Source organism: Vulpes vulpes, chromosome 14 (genome assembly GCF_048418805.1).
Source record: "Vulpes vulpes isolate BD-2025 chromosome 14, VulVul3, whole genome shotgun sequence".
In the NCBI taxonomy this organism is placed as follows: Eukaryota; Metazoa; Chordata; class Mammalia; order Carnivora; family Canidae; genus Vulpes; species Vulpes vulpes.
This window is the reverse complement of record NC_132793.1, coordinates 45257062-45279905: the sequence shown is the minus strand read 5'-3', so window position 1 is coordinate 45279905 and position 22844 is coordinate 45257062. Positions and strand designations below refer to the sequence as shown.

General features: G+C 38.1%; 1 pseudogene; it reads left to right on the top strand.

Annotated features, from left to right (window-relative positions):
* Positions 1 to 20219: 20219 nt before the first annotated feature.
* On the top strand, positions 20220 to 20667 carry LOC112922633 (oligosaccharyltransferase complex subunit OSTC-like; annotated as a pseudogene).
* Positions 20668 to 22844: the final 2177 nt, after the last annotated feature.

Here is a 22844-nt window from a genome sequence, read left to right as displayed (position 1 = left end):
GTGAGCAGAGGCACCAACAGCTTTTGTTCCAGACTATCTGTTCAAGGATATTTGTATAGCTAAAAGGCTTGGAAAATAGGGATGGTCTCTCTGTCTCTGAGGCAAGGATAGGTTTGTCTGCTGTCCAATCTGGTAAAGATAATGTCCCCACCGGGACAAAGTTTGAGCAGTTTGCTTGCAGCCCCTTTAAAAAACTGAGATTTCCTAAGCCTAGGGTCTCTCAGGTCCACTGCAAACTCAGTGTGTGTGCTGCATCCACTTGGGCTCATCTCCATGTCACCCCCATGGTACTTAGGGGTCAAAGGGAACTGATGCAAACAGGAAGCCCACGATTCCTGGGAAGAATAAAGTCCCTTTGTCTCTGACCTAGGAATCTTATGTCTTCACTGGCATCCATGAGATTGAGGCAGGTTCAGCATGTTGACAATGCAATGTAAATACTGAATGAGCGGACTTATATGTGCAGCTGCACCAGATCCAGAAACAGATCAGCACCAGATCCAGAAAAAGATCATGAGCAGCATCACAGGAATCTCCTTGATGTACCCTTCAGTCAATACCCTGCAAGAGTAATATATTCTTATCTAACAGCATGGATTAGTTTTACCTGTTTTGAGCTTTATATCATGGGATGACATGGTATGTACTCTTCTGTGTACATTTTGCAACATCATGTTTATAGGATTTATTCACTCGTATTGTCATAGGGAGTTCATCATAATCATGGCTGTGTCAGTAAACCACAATTCACATACCTATTTATTGTTGATGGAAATTTATATTATTTCTAGTTTTTTACTATGCAATTATTTTTTACCAGGTTTATTGAGATATAATTGACATACATCACTATCTAAGTTTAAGGTGTTCAGCATAATGTTTGACTCACATATATTATGAAATAATTACCTTAATAAATTTAGTTAACATCTATCATCTTACACAGATACAATAAAAAGAAATGGCAAAATGGCAATTTTTTTCCCTTGTGGTGAGAACTATTAGGATTTACTCTGTTGACAACTTTCCCATATACCGTATAGCAGCATTAGCTATGCCGTCATGTTGTATGTTATATCCCTAGTACTTATTTATCTTATAACTGAAAGTTTGTACTTTTTCACCACCTTCCTGAATTCCCCCAATTCTTTCTTTCTTTTTTTTTTTAAAGGAGAGCATATTCATATATTGCTTGTGTGATTTTTATTGTGGAAATTTTCAAACATGCATACAAGTAAAAAGAATAATATAATGATCCTGTATATACCCACAGCCTAGTTTTTTTTTGTTTTTTGTTTTAGATTTTATTTATTTATGAGAGAAACAGAGAGAGGCAGAGACACAGGCAAGGGGAGAGGCAGACTCCCTGAAGGGAGGCTGATTTGGAACTCAATCCCAGGACCCCGGAATCATGACCTGAGCCAAAGGCAGATGCTCAACCACTGAGCCAACCAGGCATCCCACCCACAGCCTAGGTTTAACAAGTATCAACTTCTGACATTTAGTTATAATTAAGCTATAATTACAATTTAATAGTATTTAAAAAGGAATCAGCCTTTTGATTCCCTGTATTGCTTACAAGATGAAAGTATCTCTATGATGAAAGAATAATACCAAGTCATTTTCATTGTCATGCCTTTAAGTACATTTATATGTGGCTGATATCCAAATTTATTTCTCTGGCCAAAAGCTCTCTGATGAACTCCAGATTCATATATCCATCTGCCTCCTTCATATATCCATCTCTATTTGGATGTCATTTTAGGTCTGGTTCCTCAGAAGCAGACCTTAGATGAGGAATTGTGTATATGGTCTATAAGGGGCCACTCTTAGGAGAAACTAGAAAGGCAATGAGGGAAGCAGGATAGGGACAGAGCAGGCAAGGAAACCAAGCAAGTTACAATACTGGGCAAAGTTCTGTAGAAGGTGACCTCAGCTTGGTCCCACAAAGGTGCTCTGGAATGCAGGTTATGGCTTGAGGTTTGTACCAGTGCAAGAAATGGGAGCTGGGCTACTATATCCTTGCACTCATCAGTCATTGTCTGAGTGTGGCTTTGAGGGTGGGAACACAATCTCCCAGACACTTCCAGTTTGGCAGTGGAACACTGAAGCAGCAGGATTTGCTCATGAATCTACTGGACATCTCCGACTAAATGTGTCCAGAACTTCTGATACCCCTTCCCCAATTCCCATCTCTCAACTCCAACCTTCCAGTTACTTCCCCAGAGCACCTTGGAGTCATCCATCATGACTCTTTCTGTCATGCCCCCAACAATATATCAGGGAATAAGATTGGCTCTACATTTAAAATATATCCAGAATCTCATTACCTCTACTGCTACTCTGTTGAGCCACTATCAGGTCTCACTGAAACTAATGCCAGAGTTTCTTAGTTTGTCTCTTGGTGTCTACGCTTCTAGCTTCCCCTCACCAATCTCTTCTTAGGAAAGCAGAACGAAAAATCCCGTCAAGATGGAAGTGATCATGGTAGTCCTCTGATCAAGGTTTTCCCTGGCTCTCCATTTCCCACAGCATGTCAAGATCCTCACACAATGTTCTACAAGGTGGTCCCCTTCACCCTCGACCTGTTTACCTCTTGACCTCCTTTCCTACTACCATCCCTGTGGCTCACTGTTGGTGGTTGCTTTCCTGGCTATCTCTTGAACACACACACAGGTCTGAGCCTAGCTGATCCCTCTGGTTGCTACAGTTTCCTCCAAGATAATCACAGAGATCCCTCCCACGTCTCCTTCAAGATGGCTCAGTGTCACCTTTTCAGGGAGGTCTACCTGAACAAGGTGTATAAAACTGTAACCTTCTCCATTTCCCTGTACTCCTTATCACTCTTATCTTGCTTCCCCCCCCCCCTTTTATGCCATATAATTCACTGTCTTATTATGTGGTTTGTTGACTACTGTCTCCTCCCGCTAGCAAGTAAACTCCATGAGGACAGGAATTGTTGTGTGTTTAGTTTACTGATGTATACCAAGTTCATGGAATTGTCCGGGTACACAATATGTGCTTGATAAATATTTGCCAAATGAATGAATGCCCTTCTATAGACCTCAGTTTAGTGATACTCTCTCAAAGGAATATGTGCAGATTCAAGACCAGCAGTCTTTTAAATTGTGCCCCTTCAGTGACCAGTTGATGGAGATAGATTGTCCCCAAGGAGGGGCAAATACTTGGGCCAGGAAACTCCCTTCAGCTAATGGTTGTTTCTGGAAAGGGACTCAACAGTACGTCCTAAGTAGGCACCTGCCATGCCACCATATGGTGGGGGCGCTCCAGTCATAAAGAGGGACTCTTGGAGGGTCTCACAGCATCCACCATAGAATACCCCTTGTTCTCTGAGGTGCACTTGCTCAGTGAATACTGCTTCAGGATTTTCCTTGTTTCCCCCCCGCCCCCCGGGGAAGTGTAATTACAAGAGGAAAGTTAGTCAGATTAACCTTGTGTTCCAGCTGTTTTAGAACTGCAGTCGATACTCATCCCCCGCCCCCCCTTGCTATCCATTCTGATTTCTCTCAGTCTCAGCCAGCATCCCTTCTGGCCTCAGTGGCTTACCAGATGGGGTGAACCAGGAGGAGTCATCCCTGGGGAGTCTGAGCCTCTAGTCTCCATGCCCTTTGCAGACTGTTGCTGCTCTTGTCCATTTACCATCAACACTGATCAGGGAAAGACTAAGGGGCACATGTTTCTCCCCCAACTATGTAATAGCAGCCCCTCCTCTTCCTGATCATGGTCAGTTTTCCTGTCAGGATGGTGACCCATCTCCTGCCTTGCTGCTCGTTTGGCATGAGGATTCTGAAGTTGGCACTCATATCTTAAAGCTTAGTGGGACCCTTGCATCCCCCTGGTGAAAGTGTTCCCCCTTCTTGGGAACCAAAATTTCTAGTACCACAGAACTTAGAATTACAGAGAGAGAAGTACAGATTCTCTAAGTAAATCACTGGAATGATGGTGTATGGGGCCACTTTTATGTTCACTCCAGACCTATTGATTTCACCTACTGTAAACACAGTACCACATGATGGTGATTGATTTATGGTATGTGTGACATTCTGGAGGACAGAAGCCCAACTTTGCAAGATATTATTTCTCACATTGATTGTGCCTTAAAAGGGTCATTTAACTACTGTGTCAGACTGGCAGTTTTTTGTAGCAGTGAATGCAGTAGAACCCATAGACATGAGACCACGGTGGACCATCTTTGCTGTAAAGTAGGTCCTTTGGTTCAATGTGACATAATGAAGGATCTTGTGTTGGTGGATCAAATATTCTGTAAGCCCTATAAGTGTGCTTCTGGCTGAGACCCTGAGGACAGGACAAGCAAACTCCTACTTGGAATGTATGCTGCTTTGGTCAAGAAGAAAGGCTGCCCCCTCCAGAGTAGAAGAGGTCTAGTGTAATTAACCAGCTCTCAAGTAACTGGTTGGTCTTCTTGAGGAATGGTGCCATAATAGGACCACTGGTCTCTGTGGTTGGCATATTGGGTGACATTCAGTAGCAGCATTAGCTATGGTGAGAGAGAACCCATTCTGTTGGGCCCGTGCATGACCCCCAAACCTGCCATCATTCCCTTTCAGTTCATATACTTATTTTGCCAGCACTAGAATAGTTGATGATGGAGGAAGACTAAGTCATTTTGCCTACCTGATCTTTTACTGTCTTTTCCATGATGGACATTAATATGAAATATGAACATCATTATATTTCATGCTCTATCTTAGAAGACCCACTCATGTGGTTCAGGTATTAGCTTATGGGGAGAAACTATGGTGGATGGTATGGAAGGATGGCTACTTGCTTGTATAGTTACTTGCCCCTCTGGACCTGTTCATGCCCCATTCTGGATCTGCTATGTCCATCTTATAAGAGATTACTGTTGGGTCCACCCTTCCTTAAGATTCTGAATCTCATAACACCCACTTTATGGAAGGCTATTCTAGCTGCAGTCACTTGCTGCTTCATTTATCATGTATTCAATCTTTGCCTGCCCTAAAAGATTGCCAATAGCAATTTTCCTCCAATCTTTTTTTTTATTGTGGTAAAAATACACAAACCATAAAATTAACCATGTTAACCATTTTTAACTATACAGTTCAGTGGTAATAACTACATTCATATTGTTGTGCAACAGTTCAGTGGTAAGTGGTAATAACTACATTCATATTGTTGTGCAACCATCACCATCATCTATCTCCAGAACTCTTTTCATCCCATCCCTCATGGGAAACTCTGTGCCCATTAAACAGTACCTCCCAGGGATCCCTGGGTGGTGCAGCGGTTTAGCCCCTGCCTTTGGCCCAGGGCGCGATCCTGGAGACCCGGGATCGAATCCCATGTCTGGCTCCTGGTGCATGGAGCCTGTTTCTCCCTCTGCCTGTTTCTCTGCCTCTCTCTCTCTCTCTGTGACTATCATAAATAAATAAAAATTTAAAAAAAAATTAAAAACAAAACAAAACAGTACCTCCCATTCTCCCTTTTCTCCTGACCCTGGCAACCACCATTCTACTATCTGTCTCTATGAATTTAACTACTCTTAAGGGTGGAATCATACAATATTTGTCCTTTGGTGTCTGTCTTCACTTAGCATTATGTGCTCAAGTTTCATCTGTATCTCAGCATATGTCAGAATTCTTTTCCTTTTTAAGATTGAATAATATTTCATTGTATGTATATGCCACATTTCAAGGAGCAAGGGTTTTTTTGGATGGTGTAAAATCCTGTATTGCTGACTTATTCTAGAACTCTAGAATCTATATTGTGATTCATTTACTGGAGCTTACATAAACTTCATTGGGCATCTTTTCTCGTTACATATGCCTCTAATGTCAGCAGGTCTGTCAGACTGTATGGCACATGTAGCAGGCCTGGTCTGCTGCAGAGACCTTTTTTGCTCTGAGCCCCATTAAAGCTGGCAGCCTTTTGTGTCACTCAGTAAAAGGATTGGAGAAGTTTCCCAAATATGGAATATTTTCCCACCAAAACCTAAATAGGTTTCCTAGGCATTGTGTGAGATGCAATAATTTGTTCCTTTGCTTGAAGGGTTGTTCCATCATGCCTCAGACCACTAAAAACTTCACTGATGGGTAGGTTCTTTTGTTTGTTTGTTTGTTAAGATTTTATTTATTTATTCATGAGAGACACAGAGAGAGGCAGAGACATAGGCAGAGGGAGAAGCAGGCTCCCTGTGGGGAGCCTGATGTGGGATTTGATCCCAGAACCCCGGGATCATGACCTGAGCCAAAGGCAGATGCTCAACCGCTGAGCCATCCAGGTGCCCCTGGTTCCTGAATAGGGTTTATTTCACCTGGTCTGAAGCACATATATTGTACCATTTCTGCTGATTTGGCCCTTTAACTTAGTGCCATTGATACATGGACCAATGGGATGCTCTTCGGGATGTCCAGCCAGTTGAGGTCTCTATGGGCCATAGAATACTTAGTCCATAGGTTAAAGGGAGGGAGAGTGTACATAGCCCTGGGCCAAGCCTGCAAATGTATACTGTTGTCCATCGTGGGTAGATACAAACTGTTCTGGTTCTTAATAAGTATGGAAAAGAAAACATTCTCCAAATTAATGGCTCCATGCCATGTAACCAAAGCATGTTAATCTGTGGTACAGTGCCACATCAAGCATAGCTATCATGTGGCTATAATCTAGTTCCATTTGAATTTAGTCCACGATCATCCCCCAATGTCTGTCTTGGTTTTGCAGGATCAGAATGGCCAGTTAGAGGAGAATATAATGGAGATAAAATAAGCCCTCTTTTCTTTAATTTGTAATTCCTCTTTCCAATGATTTCTGCCACTTCCCCTGAATGTGATACTGTTTCTAATGTAACCTGTTGATAAAGAGCAGGGCAGGCTCTGTCAGAGGGGCTATTTCACTTAGTCTTCCTCACTATGGTAGCTCTCACATTATGGACAGAAGAACCAATGTTCCACCTTACAGTTTTCAGCATATAAATCTTACACTTCTTTTGTGCCAACCACCCAAAATATTCATTTTATATTATTTTATAAGTCCATAGATTCAGTGAATCCAACGGGAGCCTAGCCAAGACTACTTATGCCTGCTGCAATCAAATTGGAATTTCATAATGATGCTTTCGTTTCATGAGTTTCAAAATCATATCAGACACTGTGTCTAAAGGACCTTTAAAATGTTTGGGAAGCAATCCCTTTTCCAGAAGGTCAACCTACAGGGGATCAGATGTAGACACATTAACCCTTCCTAAGGAAGTATAAAGTTAGGTCCCAATCTTATATTAAGGTTGGGTTATGGAAAGATTTTCAGGGGAATTTTTTTTTCCTCCTGCCCATTGTACATGTTGAGGCAGGGACTTTTTTTGCTTTCTACCTATGAGGGGAGATTTTCTTTCTTTAGTTCGCCTTCTATTGAGGCATGATTTTCTGTGAGATGCTGTTTTATGTAAGATGTTTCTGGTTCCCCATCTAGGGTAGGCCCTGTCTTCTGTCTCTATAAGCAAGTCATCAAAGTGAAAGCTCTTCGCTACCAGTTAGTGATATTTGGTTTCAGTTGAGCCGATGGTTTCAATGCTTGCTTATTTCTCTGTTGATCTGATTTCACTTTGCTTTGGCTCCAGAGGATTTGGATTGCTTTCTGATCCATGTGAGATGAACTGAATTGTATTCCTTCAAAATCAGAGCATTTGAAGCCCTCACCCCGAGTACCTCAGAATGTAGTAGGGATGGGCCTTTAAAGAAATGATTTAAGGTAAAATAAAGTCATTAGATGGGCCCTCATCCCATCTCATTGGTATCCTTATAAGAAGAGGAAACTTGGACATACAGAGACACACCAGGAGTCACATTGCACAGAGGAAAGACCATGTTAGGACACAGGGAGAAGTTGGCCATCTACAAGCCAAGGAGAATCTACATCTATTGACACCTTGATCTTGGACTTCCAGCCTCCAGCAGCATGAAAAAATAAATTTCTGTTGTTCAAGCCACTCAGTCTGCAATACATTTTTATGGCAGCCCTAGCAACTAATATACAATGTTTAAAGAGATATTTTAAAAATGTATGTGAATTGTTAATGATTTTGCAGAAGGGTGTTAGGGTAAGTAGTCAAAATAACTGCTAGTCCATCTCTTTTATTTTGTTTTTACGAGTTTTTCCTGTGAGGTTGTTATGAGTTGTATATAAGTTTATGACTATCATCTTCTGAATGGGATTTGTTTTCTCTTATGAGTATAGCACACATATTTTTCTTATTTGCTCATTTATTTATATATTTTTATAATCCTATTTGGTCAATATATTGCTATTCTCCCTTTCTTTCCTCCCATCTAACCCTAATCCCCTCCTTCCTACATCTGAATCATGTATATTTTCATTTTCATTTCCATTATTTGCAAACCTCCTGTGCTATTAGCTTTGGATTGTTTCTTAATTGCACACACACACACATATAATTTTTTAATTAATTCAAATTTTGAATTCAGTTAAGAAAAAATATATATTCAGGGATGCCTGGGTGGCTCAGTGGTTGAGCATCTGTCTGCCTTTGGGTCAGGTCATGATCCTAGGATCCTGGAATCTAGTCCCACATTGGGTTCCCCATGGGGAGCCTGCTTCTTCCTCTGCCTATGTCTCTGCCTCTCTCTCTGTGTCTCTCATGAATAGATGAGTAAAATCTTTATATATATATATATATATATATATATATATATATATATATATTTAATGATATGTGATATCTGGGTTGGATTACTGATTGGATTACTTTTTATTGTTGAGAGGTAAGAGGTAGTAGATTCAAGCTGATATATGACTTAAAAATATTTTCTTCCATTCTGTGGGTTCTCTTTATTTTTTGATAGTGTCCTTTAAAGCACAAAAGCTTTTGATTTTGATAAAGTTCAAAAATATTTTTAATCTGATTGTGTGTTTTGTGTTATTTCTAATAAACCATTACCTAATCAAATTTTTAAAAGAGTTTTATAGTTTTAACTCTTATATTTAGATCTCTGATCCATTTTGGGATAATTTTTGTATATGTTATAACATAGGTGTCCAAGTTCACCATTTTGCATGTTGCTGTCCAGTTGTACCTGCACCATTTGTTCAAAAAAATATTCTTTCCCTCATTGACAAGTCTCATCAATCTTCTAAAAAATCAATTGATGATAAAAGCAAGGGTTTATTTCTGGGTTCTCAGTTCTATGCCATTGATCTGTATGTCTATCCTTAATGCCAGTAGCACATAATTTTGAATTATCCAGGTTTGCACTAAATTTTAAATTGGAATATGTGAGTTCTCCAATTCTATTCTTATTTTTCAAGATTGTTTTGGCTATTTTTGGTCCTTGGCATTTCTATAAACTTTGGAATAGAACCTGTCAATTTCTGCAAAAAGTTAGCTAGCTGGGATTTTGTTAGAGAAAACATTGAATCTGTAAATCATTAAAAAAGTGTTATTGAAAATAAATACATAAATAAATAAACAAATAAATAAATAAAATAAAAAGTGTTACTGCCTTAAAAATATTAAGCTATCCAATCCATGAACATAGGATGTCTTTTCATTTATTTAGATCTCCTTTAACTTTTTTCAATACTGCCTTACAGTTTTCAGCATATAAGTCTTACACTTCTTTTGTTAAGTTTACTAAATGTTTTATTTTTGTTGAAGTATTATTTCTTTTCTTTGCCTAATTGTCCTACCTGAATTTTATAACCTAATCTTGGAGGCTTCATGTTGTATTTCAAGGAAGAAATTATTTACCTATTGTAAAATGCACAAACCATAAGTATGTACCTCAATGGAATTTTATATGTGTGTACATGTAACTGCCAAGTAATAATGGAACATTTTCACCATCCTAGAAAATTTCCTCTTTCCAGTCAATATTGCTTTTCTGGGTGCCTGGGTGGCTCAGTTGGTTAAGCATCTGCCTTTGGTTTGGGTTGTGATCTCAGGGTCCTCTGATTGAGCCCTCCATCAAGGCTCTGCTCTGCAGGGAGTCTGCTTCTCCCTCTGCCTTTGCTCCTCCCCCTGTTCATGCTCTCTTTCTCAAATAAATAAATAAATAAAATCTTTAAAAAAAATCCTTTTTTGAAGTAACCATTACAAACTTTTTTTAACATGGGTTAGTTTTACCTACTTTTGAACTTTTTTTGTACTAGGCTTTTCACTCAAATAGAATGTATTTGAAATTTTGAGATTAAGTATAGATGCTGTGGTATGTTGTCCAAATCTCCTTTTCAAGATGGAAGTCCTATTTCTCAGTTGCTGGTAGTTCTCAGCTGAGTCCATCTCTAGGAATCATCCTTAACTGAAAAGAGCAGTCTAGCAGGAGGTAGTCATGTGGTTTCCTAATGAATAATAATAGCCCATTTAGATGCTTATTATTCACTTGAAAACATTCTTTTGAAAGTGCCTGCTTAAGCCTTTTGTCCATTTAAAAACTTGGTTTATTTCCACACCCCATCCCACCCCCCCCCCACCCCCCCCCCCACCCCCCCCCCCCCCCCCCGCCAAATTTGTTGAAATCCTAAACTCAAGGTGATGGTATTAGAAGATGGGGCCTTTGGGAGGTGATTAGGTCACTGTGGGTGGGACCTTCATGATTGGGATTAGTGTTCTTGTGAAAGAGACTTAACAGAATTCCCTAGTTCCTTCTACCATATAAGGGCACAATGAGAAGGGATCAGAAAGTGGGTCATCACTGGACAATGCATTTCTGAGCACTTTGATCTTGGACTTCCTAGCCTCTAGTACTGTGAGTCAATAAATTTCTGTTTTTTATAAGCTATCTCATCTGTGATATTTTGTTATAATAGCCCCAACAGACTAAGGCAGATGTACAACTCAAGAATATTTTCTCCCAGTGTGTGGCTTGCCATTTCACTTTCTTAATGGTGTCTCTTGATGAGTGAATTTTCCACTTTGATGCAGTCTAGTTTATCAGGGTTTTATTTTATTATTATTATTATTTTTTTTATGGTCCATAGTTTTTGTGTCATGTTTAAGAAATCTTTGCCTACCCAAGTTCATGATGAATAGTCTCCTCCATTTTCTTTTAGGATTTTTACAGTTCATCTTGAGCTCATTTTTGTGGATGGTGTGAGGTAGGGGTCAAGGATCATTTTTTAAAATATAAATTTCCTGGGATGACATATTGAAAATGTTGAAGAAAAGAAACTGATAACCAAGAATGTACTTGTCAAAGTTGTCCCTTCAGAAATGAAGGCTAGATAAACAAACAAATGCTGAGGGAGTTCATCACTACTAGACCTGCTTTACCAGAAATGTTGAAAGGAGTTCCTTAAGCTGAAATGAAAGGATGCTAGCTAGTCACATGAAAACATACAAAAATAAACAACACACTTGTAAAAGCAAGTATATAGTCAGTTTCAGCATACTGTAATATCATGGTATGTTAATCACTTAACTCTAGTATGAAGGTTGAAGGACAAAATTATTGAAGATAATTATAGTTACAACAATTTGTTAATGGGTACAAATATAAATATAAAAACAAGTAAAGTGTGACATCAAGAACATAAAATGGGTGTGTGGAGAAATGAAAGGTTAGAGTTTTTGTGTGATTGCTATCAAATTAAAATATACTGGTGTATCCATAAGAATTTAAGTAAGCCTCAGGGTAACGACCTATCAAAACCCCAAACCTATAATAGACACACACAGGATTGGGAAAGTATACCACTAAATTTCTACTATATTCCCATGTAACTCTTTAGCCCTGTGGATTCTTACCTACCCAGAGACCAGTTTTCATTAAACTTTTGTCTTCTAACAAAAAAAAAAAAAAAAAAATCATCAGTTCACAAAGGAAGGCATCAAAAGAGGAAGAAAGGAATAAAGAAATCACAAAACAAAACAAAACAAAAAACAAAACAAACAACAATAAATCACAAAACAGACAGAAAATAATTAACGAGATGTCAATAGTAAGTCCTTACCTATCAATTACTTTAAGTGTAAATGGATTAAGTGCTCCAATCAAAAGGAATAGAGTGGTTGAATGAATTTAAAAAAAGAAAAAAAGACCCAACTATATGCTGCCTACAAGAGACACACTTCAGCTTCAAGGACACACATAAGCTTAAAGTGAAGAGATAGAAAAAGATATTCCAAGCAAATGGAAACCAAAAGAGAATAGAAGTAGCTATACTTATATCAGATAAAATAGACTTTAAAAAACAAAAACTGTAAACTGTAAAAAGAGACAAAAGTCGTTATAAAATGAGAAAGGGGTCATCAAGAAGATATAATAATTATAAATATACATGTGTCCAACACCAGAGCATCTACATATATTAGCAAATACTAAGAGATCTGAAAGGAAAAATAGACAACAATACAATAATAGTGGGGAGCTTCAATATCCCCACTTTCAACAAAAGATAGACCATTCAACAGAAAATCAAAAAGCACACATTGAACCTGAACTGTGCTTTAGACCAAAGGGAACTGACAGACTTGCAGAGAACATGCCATCCAACAGAAGCAGACTATACATTCTTCTCAAGGGCACACAGAACATTCCTTAGGACAGATCATATGTTAGCTCACAAAATAGGACTCGACAAATTTAAAGACTGAAATTATACCAAGTATCTTTTCTAACTATAGTGGTACAAAACTAGAAAGCAATACTAGGAGGAAAATGGGAAAATTCACAAATATTTGGAAATTAAATAACACATATATTAAATTTTTTGTTCTCCAGTGGTTGCCTCCAAAACTCAACATGGCGTCCCACAAGTTCTTGATTTCTAAAATCTTTTCATGTTTTCAATTGAACAACTTCTGTTATATTAAAAGAAGACTTGGTTCATGTATATCTTTTCCTTGTCTTTCCCTTTTAAGTTCTGGTTGGGAAATCTTTTTTTTTTTTACCAACCTTTCCCCTCTTTTATTTTCTAATTGAAACCACTTTGCCATGTATTGCTGCTTCTACATGCACAGAAAAACATTTGCTTTATGCAAGTGACACTTACATGTCACTTTTCTGGCTGTAAATACTTTCTCCCTTTTGGATATAAATGTGTTTTTCACCTTTGATTCGACTGGCATCACTTCAATTAAAGGACAGAAAAATAAAACTAACATGGGAATCATGCGTGTGTGAAACGGAAACCTCGTCAAATGTTAAAGCACATATACATACAACCAAACTTAACACCTGATTCTTTCTTTTATCTGAGCAATAAGGGTGAGAGATTCTTTGAAATCCTCCCTGGGATCCATGTAAATGACCAAGATAGTTAGGTAGCAAATGACCTTCAAAGTGGGGATCCTTCCAACAAATGTTTGCATTGATTTAATTATTTCCAAAGGCTGATTGATGCCAGGAAGAACAAAGAGATAAGGCAAAACCCATCTATTTTATTGCCCCTGTGTCCTGTATTTTAGAATGAGCATGTGATATTGGACAAATTCTGTGGTCACTTAAGGAATTTCAGACATTCCCTACTCAGGGCTAACGTCAGCTGGTGGGTAGGGTAAGGACAAGCTGCACCATGGGGTCAGGTCTCTAGAAGTCCTTGTCTCCTCTGTTGCTTGTTAGTTGTTCTCTCTGGTGTTTGCAGATTAAGCTGCTTAAGAAAGGGTTAGAGACAACTAACCAGTTATTCTAACCTAACATCAAACAATTATTTAGTTTGAATTTTTAATTTTAATTCTTTAAGTTTTAAGATGTAAAATCCAGTGTGACTTTTCCATATTGCAGGTGAAGAAATGAGAGTGGGTTTTCAGCTTGTGTTAAATAGAAATAAGGAAAGGGTATCAAATACTTTATCTGAAAATTTCCTAGCAACTGAGGTAGGAAGACAGAGAGGAAAAAAAAAAAAAAAAAAGATGAGAGCGTTGGGAGGACAAATGAAGCCAGGGTACTGTGGAGAAAAAGCCAGGGTGACAAGAATAGCTGGATTCATTTATGTGGAAGAATTTTTTCATTATGAAGAAAATTACTCGTGATTCCTAAATATAGTATGTGATGGCAAGATTTTAATGTTGAAAAAGAAATGATTTTAATGTTGAAAGTATTATTGAGAAAACTTAACAAATATGGCAAGAAATGGGAACTTTCATCATATACAGCTGACTCGACCAACACAGGTTTGAACTGCCCAGGGTTCACTTATACATGGATTTTTTCCCAATAAATACAGTACAATTCTGTAACTGTATTTTTTCTTCCTTATGATTTTCTTAACATTTTCTTTTTTCTAGCTTATTTTGCTGTAAGAATACAGAATACACACACACACACACACACACACACACACCACGGTATAATACATGTAACATACAAGATACTTGTTAATCAACTGTTTACATTACTGATAAGGGTTCCAGCCAACAAGAGGCTTTTTTGGGGTGTCAAAATTATAAATGGATTTTCAGCTGTGCAAGGGTCCACATCCCTAACCCCCACATTATTCAAAGGTCAACTGTATTAGTATCCAAGAAGTAATGGTTGGTTTCAGTTATCCTAATCTTAGTACAAAGGACACAAAAAGGCATGGAATTTTAATCATTTTGGCTAAAGGAACTTATCCGCTGATACAACTTTGGTGAGCAATGGGATATCAGAGGACTAAAGTTCTAAACCAACGCTGTCTAAAAGAAATATAGTGCAAGGGGATGCCTGGGGTACTTTAGCGGTTGAATGTCTGCCTTTGGTTCAGGACGTGATCCCGGAATCCGGGATCAAGTCCCACATCGGGCTCCCTGCATAGAGCCTGCTTCTCCACTCTACCTTTGTCTCTGCCTCTCTCTGTGTGTGTCTCTCATGAATAAATAAAATCTTAAAAAAAAAAAAAAAAAAGAAATATAGTGCAAGACAGACAGGCAACTTTAAATTTTCTTATAGACATCTTATAAAAAGTAAAAAAAAATTAATAACATTTCATTTAATCAATATATTAAAAATATTTTCATTTCAACACATAAGCAATAAAAAATTATTAATGAAATACTTTATATTTTTTTATCCTGTTTCAAACTTCAGTGTGTATTTCAGACAGCACATTTCAAGTGGGACACTAAATTTTTAATAGTTGAGGTGAAATATATCCCTTCTAAAACAATAAAGTTGCGTTTCACAGAAAAATATTTTACATTTCTTTAGTTCTAAAATTAATTACAATGACATAAAATTAAAAATTCAGTTCCTCAGTCACACTAGCTAGCCACATTCCAAGTGCTCAAGAGTCATATGTGGCTGTGGACTGCTGTTTCGAATAACATAGTGCTCACCAAAGCATGCCTTTAAGACTTTCACACGGTCCCATTGTGTTGCCTATCTTCCAGCCAGAACTTCTTGGGTTAGAATGAATTGTCATAGTTCGTGCATATCCTGTTATGGGCTGAATTGTGTCCCCTCCTCCCGATTCAAATATTGAAGTCCTAACTCCCAGTACCTCAGAATGTGACTGTCCTTGGAGACAGGGACTTTGAAGAGGTAATTAAGGTGAAAGGAGGTCATATGGGTGGGCCCTAATCCAATATGACTGGTGTCCTTATAAGAGGAGGGAATTTGGACACATGGTGAGACATGAGACATGCATGTATATGGAGGAATGGCCCTGTGAGGACATGCTGAGAAGGTGGCCATCTGCAAGCAAAGGAGAGAGGCCTCACAAGACAACAAACCTTCTGCCACCCTGATCTTGGACTTCACTCCAGAATATAAGAAAATAAATTTCTCCCATTGAAATTGCCCCCAGTCTGTGGTACTTCGTTATGGCAGCTTGGGCAGACTAATACACTGTCCCAGAACATAGAGGATTAAAAGAAATAGTCTTTACCATTCCAGATGTATTCCTCTTGTCACCAGCTTCAAATTTGAATACTCACGAATCCTTAGATGTTGGCTCTCTGAAAATCAGCTAAAGGCAATGATGGTCCATAGGCGTTTTTTTTTGTTTGTTTTGTTTTTGTTTTTTGTTTTTTACTAGCTTTGTTTGCAAGTTCTTTAGTGGTTGGTTGTACAGGATGTTGTGTGTATTTTCCTTTTGAAAGGTGGGGAATGAATGAGTCACATCAACAAACCACAAACACATGGCTTTGAGGTTCAAAATGAAGTGTCTGTGCCCATCAAACGGAGCCTCTTGCCTTTGTCCATCACAGACACAGAACCTCTTCAGGATCGCCAAAGTTCATTAATAGCGTTTGTGTCTATGCTAATACAATCAGAAAATTATGCAGACCGTCTATTTCTTTCCAGAGAGAACAGGGTGATCAGCCATTAGTGATTCACACTGATGAGCCTCCACTAATTGCGCAGAATGTAATTAGTGATTATATAATATTTGAGCTCTTGCAACTGTTATTAATGTCCATGATTCACCAGAGATGGGCCCTACTGAATGGAGTATGATTGCCGCATGCTAAATCTAGTTAATCCGAGATATGTTAATCAGCACAAGATGCACGTTAGGCAGTGGTTAAAAGCTCTGGTGACCTCACAACCCTGACAACCACCAAAGCCTGAATTGCTTACAATAGGTATCTTTTTTAAAAGAGAAATTTAGTAATTAAATGGCCTGGAAAACTTGAGGGCAGAGTTATTGGATAGTATTAACACATTCAGATTCTTCTGTAACAGATATGGTGACCAAAATGTTGTATTAGTGTTGGCATTAATTTATGATACATTGACTGTTGACTTACGGTATATTGTGTGCTAAAGTTATCATGGTTGTCATATGGCTAAGGAAAACTGGATTGAGAAATAGTTCTTGGGATCCCTGGGTGGCGCAGCGGTTTGGCGCCTGCCTTTGGCCCAGGGCGCGATCCTGGAGATCCAGGATCGAATCCCACGTCGGGCTCCCGGTGCATGGAGCCTGCTTCTCCCTCTGCCTCTCTCTCTCTCTCTCTCTCTCTCTCTGTGACTATCATAAATAAATAAAAATTAAAAAAAAAAAAAAGAGAAATAGTTCTTTTTAAGAGGAAAGATGGAGGTGCCTGGGTGGCTCAGTCAGTTAAGCTTCTGACTCTTGGCCTTGCCTCAGGTCATGATCTCAGTGTCCTGGGTTTGAATGCAGCATCCAGCTCTGTACTCAGCAGGAGATCTGCTTGAAGATTCTCTCCCCCTGCCCCTCCCCAATTCGTGCATGTGTGTATTCTCCCTCTCTCTTAAATAAGTAAACAAATCATTTTATTTTTTATTTTTTAAAGAGAACAGTTGACTATAATTGCCTAGAGCCTCCTTAGAGCACAATTTTCGAGGTACATTTTATGGAATAAAGTTCTAGAAGCAATAACATTATAGTGATATTTTGCTCCCTGTAATAAATAAAAGTTGTGTTCTAAAATGGATTCATATTTCACTATGTCTTGAGTCATGACAGATTTTCAAAACATTTATTTGTAGCAGATGCTGTGGATGCCCCAACTGGTTCTCCCTCGGTCATTGCATTCATCTGCAGCTACAGTGGACAGTTCCCATATATACTGTAAACTTCCCACCCAAGCATTTCTGTCTTTCTGCTTTTCTTCCCAAAGGGTTTCCTCTGCACCCCATGAACTTGGTCAACCCACTTGTAGGGCAACCTATAAGTGTCAAGGATTCAACAACTTGGGGTAAGTCTCAACTAACAGGGGCTGAAAGTTGGTGGATAAATTTCTCAGCTTCCCCCTCCTTTGGTGTGACAGTTCTGAGGGTGTGTTCCACATGGTTTTTCTGAAGGTCCCCAGCACCTCTGAGCATCATTTGCCCATAGTAGTAACTTGCTTATGAACACGGTCCTTATCTGTTTTTCTCCCTTCCCTGCCTCATTTCCTGACTCCCTTACTTGGGTTTCCTGGTATCATCTTCTGTAATGCTTCATTTTATGCATCAGTTTGACTGACCATGGCATACCTAGATTAAACATTATTTCTGAGTGTGTCTGTGAGGGTATTTCTGGGTGAGAATAACATTGGAATTGGTAGACTCAGCTAAGTAGATTATATTTACCAGTGTAGGTGGGTATCATCTAATCCATTGAGGGCTTCAATAGAATGAAAAGCAGATGAAGAAGGAATTTTCCTCTTTTCTTCCTGTCTCACTGTTGAGCTGGAACAGACATCTCATTGCACCTTTTCCTGCCTTTGGGCTCAGATTGAATCATACAACTAGGCTTCTTGGTCTTCAGCTTGAAGACAGAAAATCATGGGATTTCTCAGCCTCCATAATCATGTGAGCTACCCCATGTCTATCTATCTATCTATCTATCTATCTATCTATCTATCTATCATCTATCTATCATCTATCTATCTATCTATCTGTCTATCTATCTATCTATCATCTATCTATCATCTATCTATCCATCCTATTGGTTCTGTTTCTCTGAAGAAACTTGGTTAAATATATCTCCCAAATAAACTATTTGCACCCAAGCCCTTGCCCAAGTTTGGCTTTTGGAGGAATTCAACTAAAAAATCCTTCCTTATTTCTCCTTCATCCAATCCCACTACTCAATTATCCAGAGAGAATGTATCCAACTATGATAACTTCTAGCAGCCTCTTTATGTGTAGAAGCCCTGAGTAGTTCTGTCCTGTTATGTACTTTTTACTGGTGAATTTATATGAATTAAAATCTTTATACCAACCATAATTTGTGCTTTAAGTGACAGTACATATGAATGAGTGTTTCCAGTGTGAGGTTTGTACAGGTTTACAAATTTCCAAGGCCTGAGTAATTTAATATGGTCTAATTCTTTATGAAATAATGTGGCTGTTGTAGACTCCAAGAAAAATAGCAACTTATGATTTATGTGATTTTCTCCCATTTCTGCATTTTATATAAATAAATACACTGGCACTTTTGCTTTGTAAGGTGCTTTCTAGTGGTTGTTTAATCAGCTTAGCGTCCTTCAGGGGTTGTTTGAATAAAGTTCTGCTGAGTAATGACAGGAACTCGTATCATTTCTTACTCTGTGCCAGACACTGTGCTAAGCTTTTTGTTATAAGAGCTATAATCATTCCCAGTTTTACACAAAGAAAAAAAAATGTGTCTTAAAAAGGTTAAGGGATAGCGGAGCCGGGTGGTGCCGTCAGTTAAGCACCCAACTCTTGATTTCACCTCAGGTCATGATCTCAGGGTCCTGATTGAGCCCCGAGTCAGGTTCTGTGATCAATAGGGAGTCTGCTTGAGGATTCTCTCCCTCTGCCCCTCCCCCTGCTCACATTGTCTCATTCTCTCTCTCTAAAATAAATAAATCTTAAAAAAAAAAAAAGGTTAAGTGATGGTTTGCGTAAGGTCACATGACATACAAGTGGTGGAGACAACAGTCAGCCTAGACACTCCTCTGTTTAAGCATCTCATTTGTTTTATGGTCAATTAAATTAGATTAGATTAGATTAGATTAGATTAGAAAGCTTCCCTTCATCTCCTACTGATTCTCTCTTATTGGCCTGCACCCAGTCAGGGGTCAGGTTGCTATAGCAGACAATGTCACATCTGCCCAGGCATTCTCATGCACACTAGCTCCCCAGAGTCATTGCTTGTGTCTCTTTGTCCACAGGCTGCCCTTAGGACTCTTCTACCCTGATGATTAGTGTAGGTGCTAGTGTTTGTCTCCTTGGGGGCAGCCTGTAGAAATGTCAGAGAGGAGCAGTGTGCTTGCCCTGGTCAGCACATGATCATAGGGGCCTGTACTGTCTTCAGAGTTCTCCTGTTAGACTGAGTCAAAGTCATCTAGGCAGGTGATTTGCTTGATGCTGCACTTGGTGAAGCTCCCTCCCTTCTTCATTTTCCACTCTCCCACTTTTTCCAGGGCTGAGCTCCTAGTAAACCATGTTCACAGAAATACTCATCTCAGGGACTGCTTCTGGAGATCCCAATTCAAGACAGAATCTATGGAGGAGTCTATCAGTTCTTTTTCTTTTTAAAATGTTTTTATTTAAATTTTAGTTAGTTAACATAAATTCTTGGAGCCAAAGATACAGAAAAAAGGTAAATCCGCAAGACAAACTTGAATTGGGAAGTATGAACAGGGTTTTTCATTATTTGAAATAGGATATGATTGTAATATAGTTGAAAACATCCTGAATGTCTACCAACAGTGGATGAATTAGGTAAATCACAGCACATTCATTCAAGGGAATAATATATATCTATAAAAAAGAATGAAGAGGCTTCCTTTTAAACTACCAGAAGTAAATTTCATCTGTTGGATAAGAATGATAAAAGAGGAGAGAGAAACCCCTGCCACCACCAACATGGAGACCTTGTACAGTATCCTGTTCTTAGTGCTCGAATGCCCCAACCTGAATCTGAAGAAGCTGTCCTGGGTGCGCATGCTGTTGGCCATGACTGTATGCTCTGGTGGTGGTGTCTTACTTCCTCATCACCGGAGGAATAATTTATGATGTTATTGTTGGACCTCCAAGTGTTGGTTCTATGACTGATGAACATGGACATGAGAGACCAGTAGCTTTCTTGGCCTACAGAGTAAATGTACAATATATTATGGAAGGACTTGCATCCAGCTTCCTGTTTACAATGGGAGGTTTAGGTTTCATAATCCTGGGCCAATTGAATGCACCAAACATTCCAAAACTCAATAGATTTCTTCTTCTATTCATTGGATTCGTCTGTGTCTTATTGAGTTTTTTCATGGCTAGAGTATTCATGAGAATGAAACTGCCAGGCTACCTGATGGGTTAAAAAATGCCTTTTGACAAGAAATCTGTGGATATTGGACTTACTCCTGTTAATGAAGTTTTAAAGGCTGTACCAATCCTCTGATGTGAAATATGGAAAAAGAGTAAGCAGCAGAAAAGAAGCATTTAGTGAGAAATAGGAATCATATTAAAGCTTGAACTAGAATGTCTTCTTGGTATCAAAGAGACAAACTTCTCACAGTATTTCTCCTGCTGGCCTGTACTGACACACCAATGATGTTTAGTGGCATTTTCTTTTTAGTTTTTCATTTCTTAAAGAAAATATACTCCCATTTCCACAACTATAATTTTGAATAAAGTGATTATTTCTTACAGCCCCCTTAACATTTTGTGGAGATGACATTTCTGACTTTCAAAAATTAATGTAAAATCAGGAAGTGAGATCCCATAAGCTGAGAACTCTGGACAGGTGATCAGCTTTACCTATGGTGCTTTGCCTTTAAACAGTGTGACAGTACATTATTCAGATATGTGTGAGACTGTTTCCTGCACAATAAGATGTATGAGAGGAGCAGAAATAGTTTTTCTAATTAAAAAAAAAAAGGAAAAAAAAAATAAAAAAATAAAAAAAATAAAAATAAAAATAAAAATAAAAAAAAAAGGAATGGTAAAAGAAAAGAAAATGCACTAAATAGAAAATATAAAATAAGGAAGTAGACTAACTCCTAATATATTAGTAATTATAATAAATGTATGTGGCTTAAAAACAGACTGTTAGGCTGGGTTTAAAAATCTAATATACAGGGGTGATGCCTGGATGGAAAGGTGAAAAATACTTGAAATGGAAAGGTGAAAAATACTTGAAAAAATAGGATGAAAAGCTATACCAGGAAAATATGAATCAAAAGAAAGTTGGTGTAGCAACTTTAATATTCAACAAAATAAAATTTAAGGCAAAATATAGCAACAAAACAAAATGTTGTAATTGCAGAGGAATAATAAGACAAAAATATATATCCATCCTGACTATATATGGCCCTTACATATCAAGCAACAACTGATAGAGCAGCACAGAGAATTAGATAAAGCGTGTTTTTGAGGTGTAATACAGCCCATTCAGAAACTATTAGACCAAATAGACTAAAAATAGGCAGAGATACAAAAATTAGAACAATCTAGTATAGCTTGAATTAGTAGACATATATAGGTATATATTGAGAGAGAGAGAGAGATTGATTTTTATTGATCACCCCTGGAATATTTTTGAAAATAAGACATTTATGAGGCCATAAAGGAAACTAAATACATTCTAAATAACCAATATCTATATTTTCTTGATATGACTATTTTCTCTGCCATATGGAATCAGTTAGAAATGAATACCAATGATAGCTAAAAATTGGATATATTTATAAATTAAAAATATAATACTATTAATCCCTGAGTTAAAAAAGAAATCAATAAAAAAGTAGAGGAATATTTAGAACTGAATGGTAATTAAACTCTACTTTTCAAAATTTGTGGTTCATAGCTAAACATAGCACTTACAAGGAATTTTTTAAGCTTTTTTTTTTTCAATTTTATTTAATTATAAAAAACAGAGAGGTAGAGACATAGGCAAAGAAGCAGGTTCCCTGCGGGGAGCCCCATATGTGACTCAGTCCCAGGACACTGGAATCATGACCTGAGTCTAAGGCAGATGCTCAACCACTGAGCCACCCAGACATCTCCTTTTTTTAAGCTTTTAAATATACTAATTAGAAAGCCAGAAAGATAAGTAATAAATAATATTCAACTAAAAAATTTGGGGGGTGCCTGTGTGGCTCAGCTGGTTAAGTATCAGACTCTTGATCCCAGCTTAAGGTCTTGATTTCAGGGTTGTGAATTCAAGGCCCATGTTGTGTGTGGAGCCTACTTAAAATTCTTTTTTTTTTTTTTTTTTGGAGAAAGTTCCAAAGAAGAAGGATATAGAGAACACATTCATGAAATAAAGAAAAAATAATAAGAGTTCTGAAACCAAAACTGAGTTCTTTGAAAAGATGGGTAAGATAGGCTGACCTCTGCAAATAAAGAATAACAAAGGATACTGAAACTAATACAACACTATGTTAATCATGCTGGGATTGAAACAAAAGAGTAGCAAAGGTAAGCAAACACAGGCACACTAGAAATTTAAATAAAATACAGGAATATTATGTATGTATGTATGTAAATGAAATA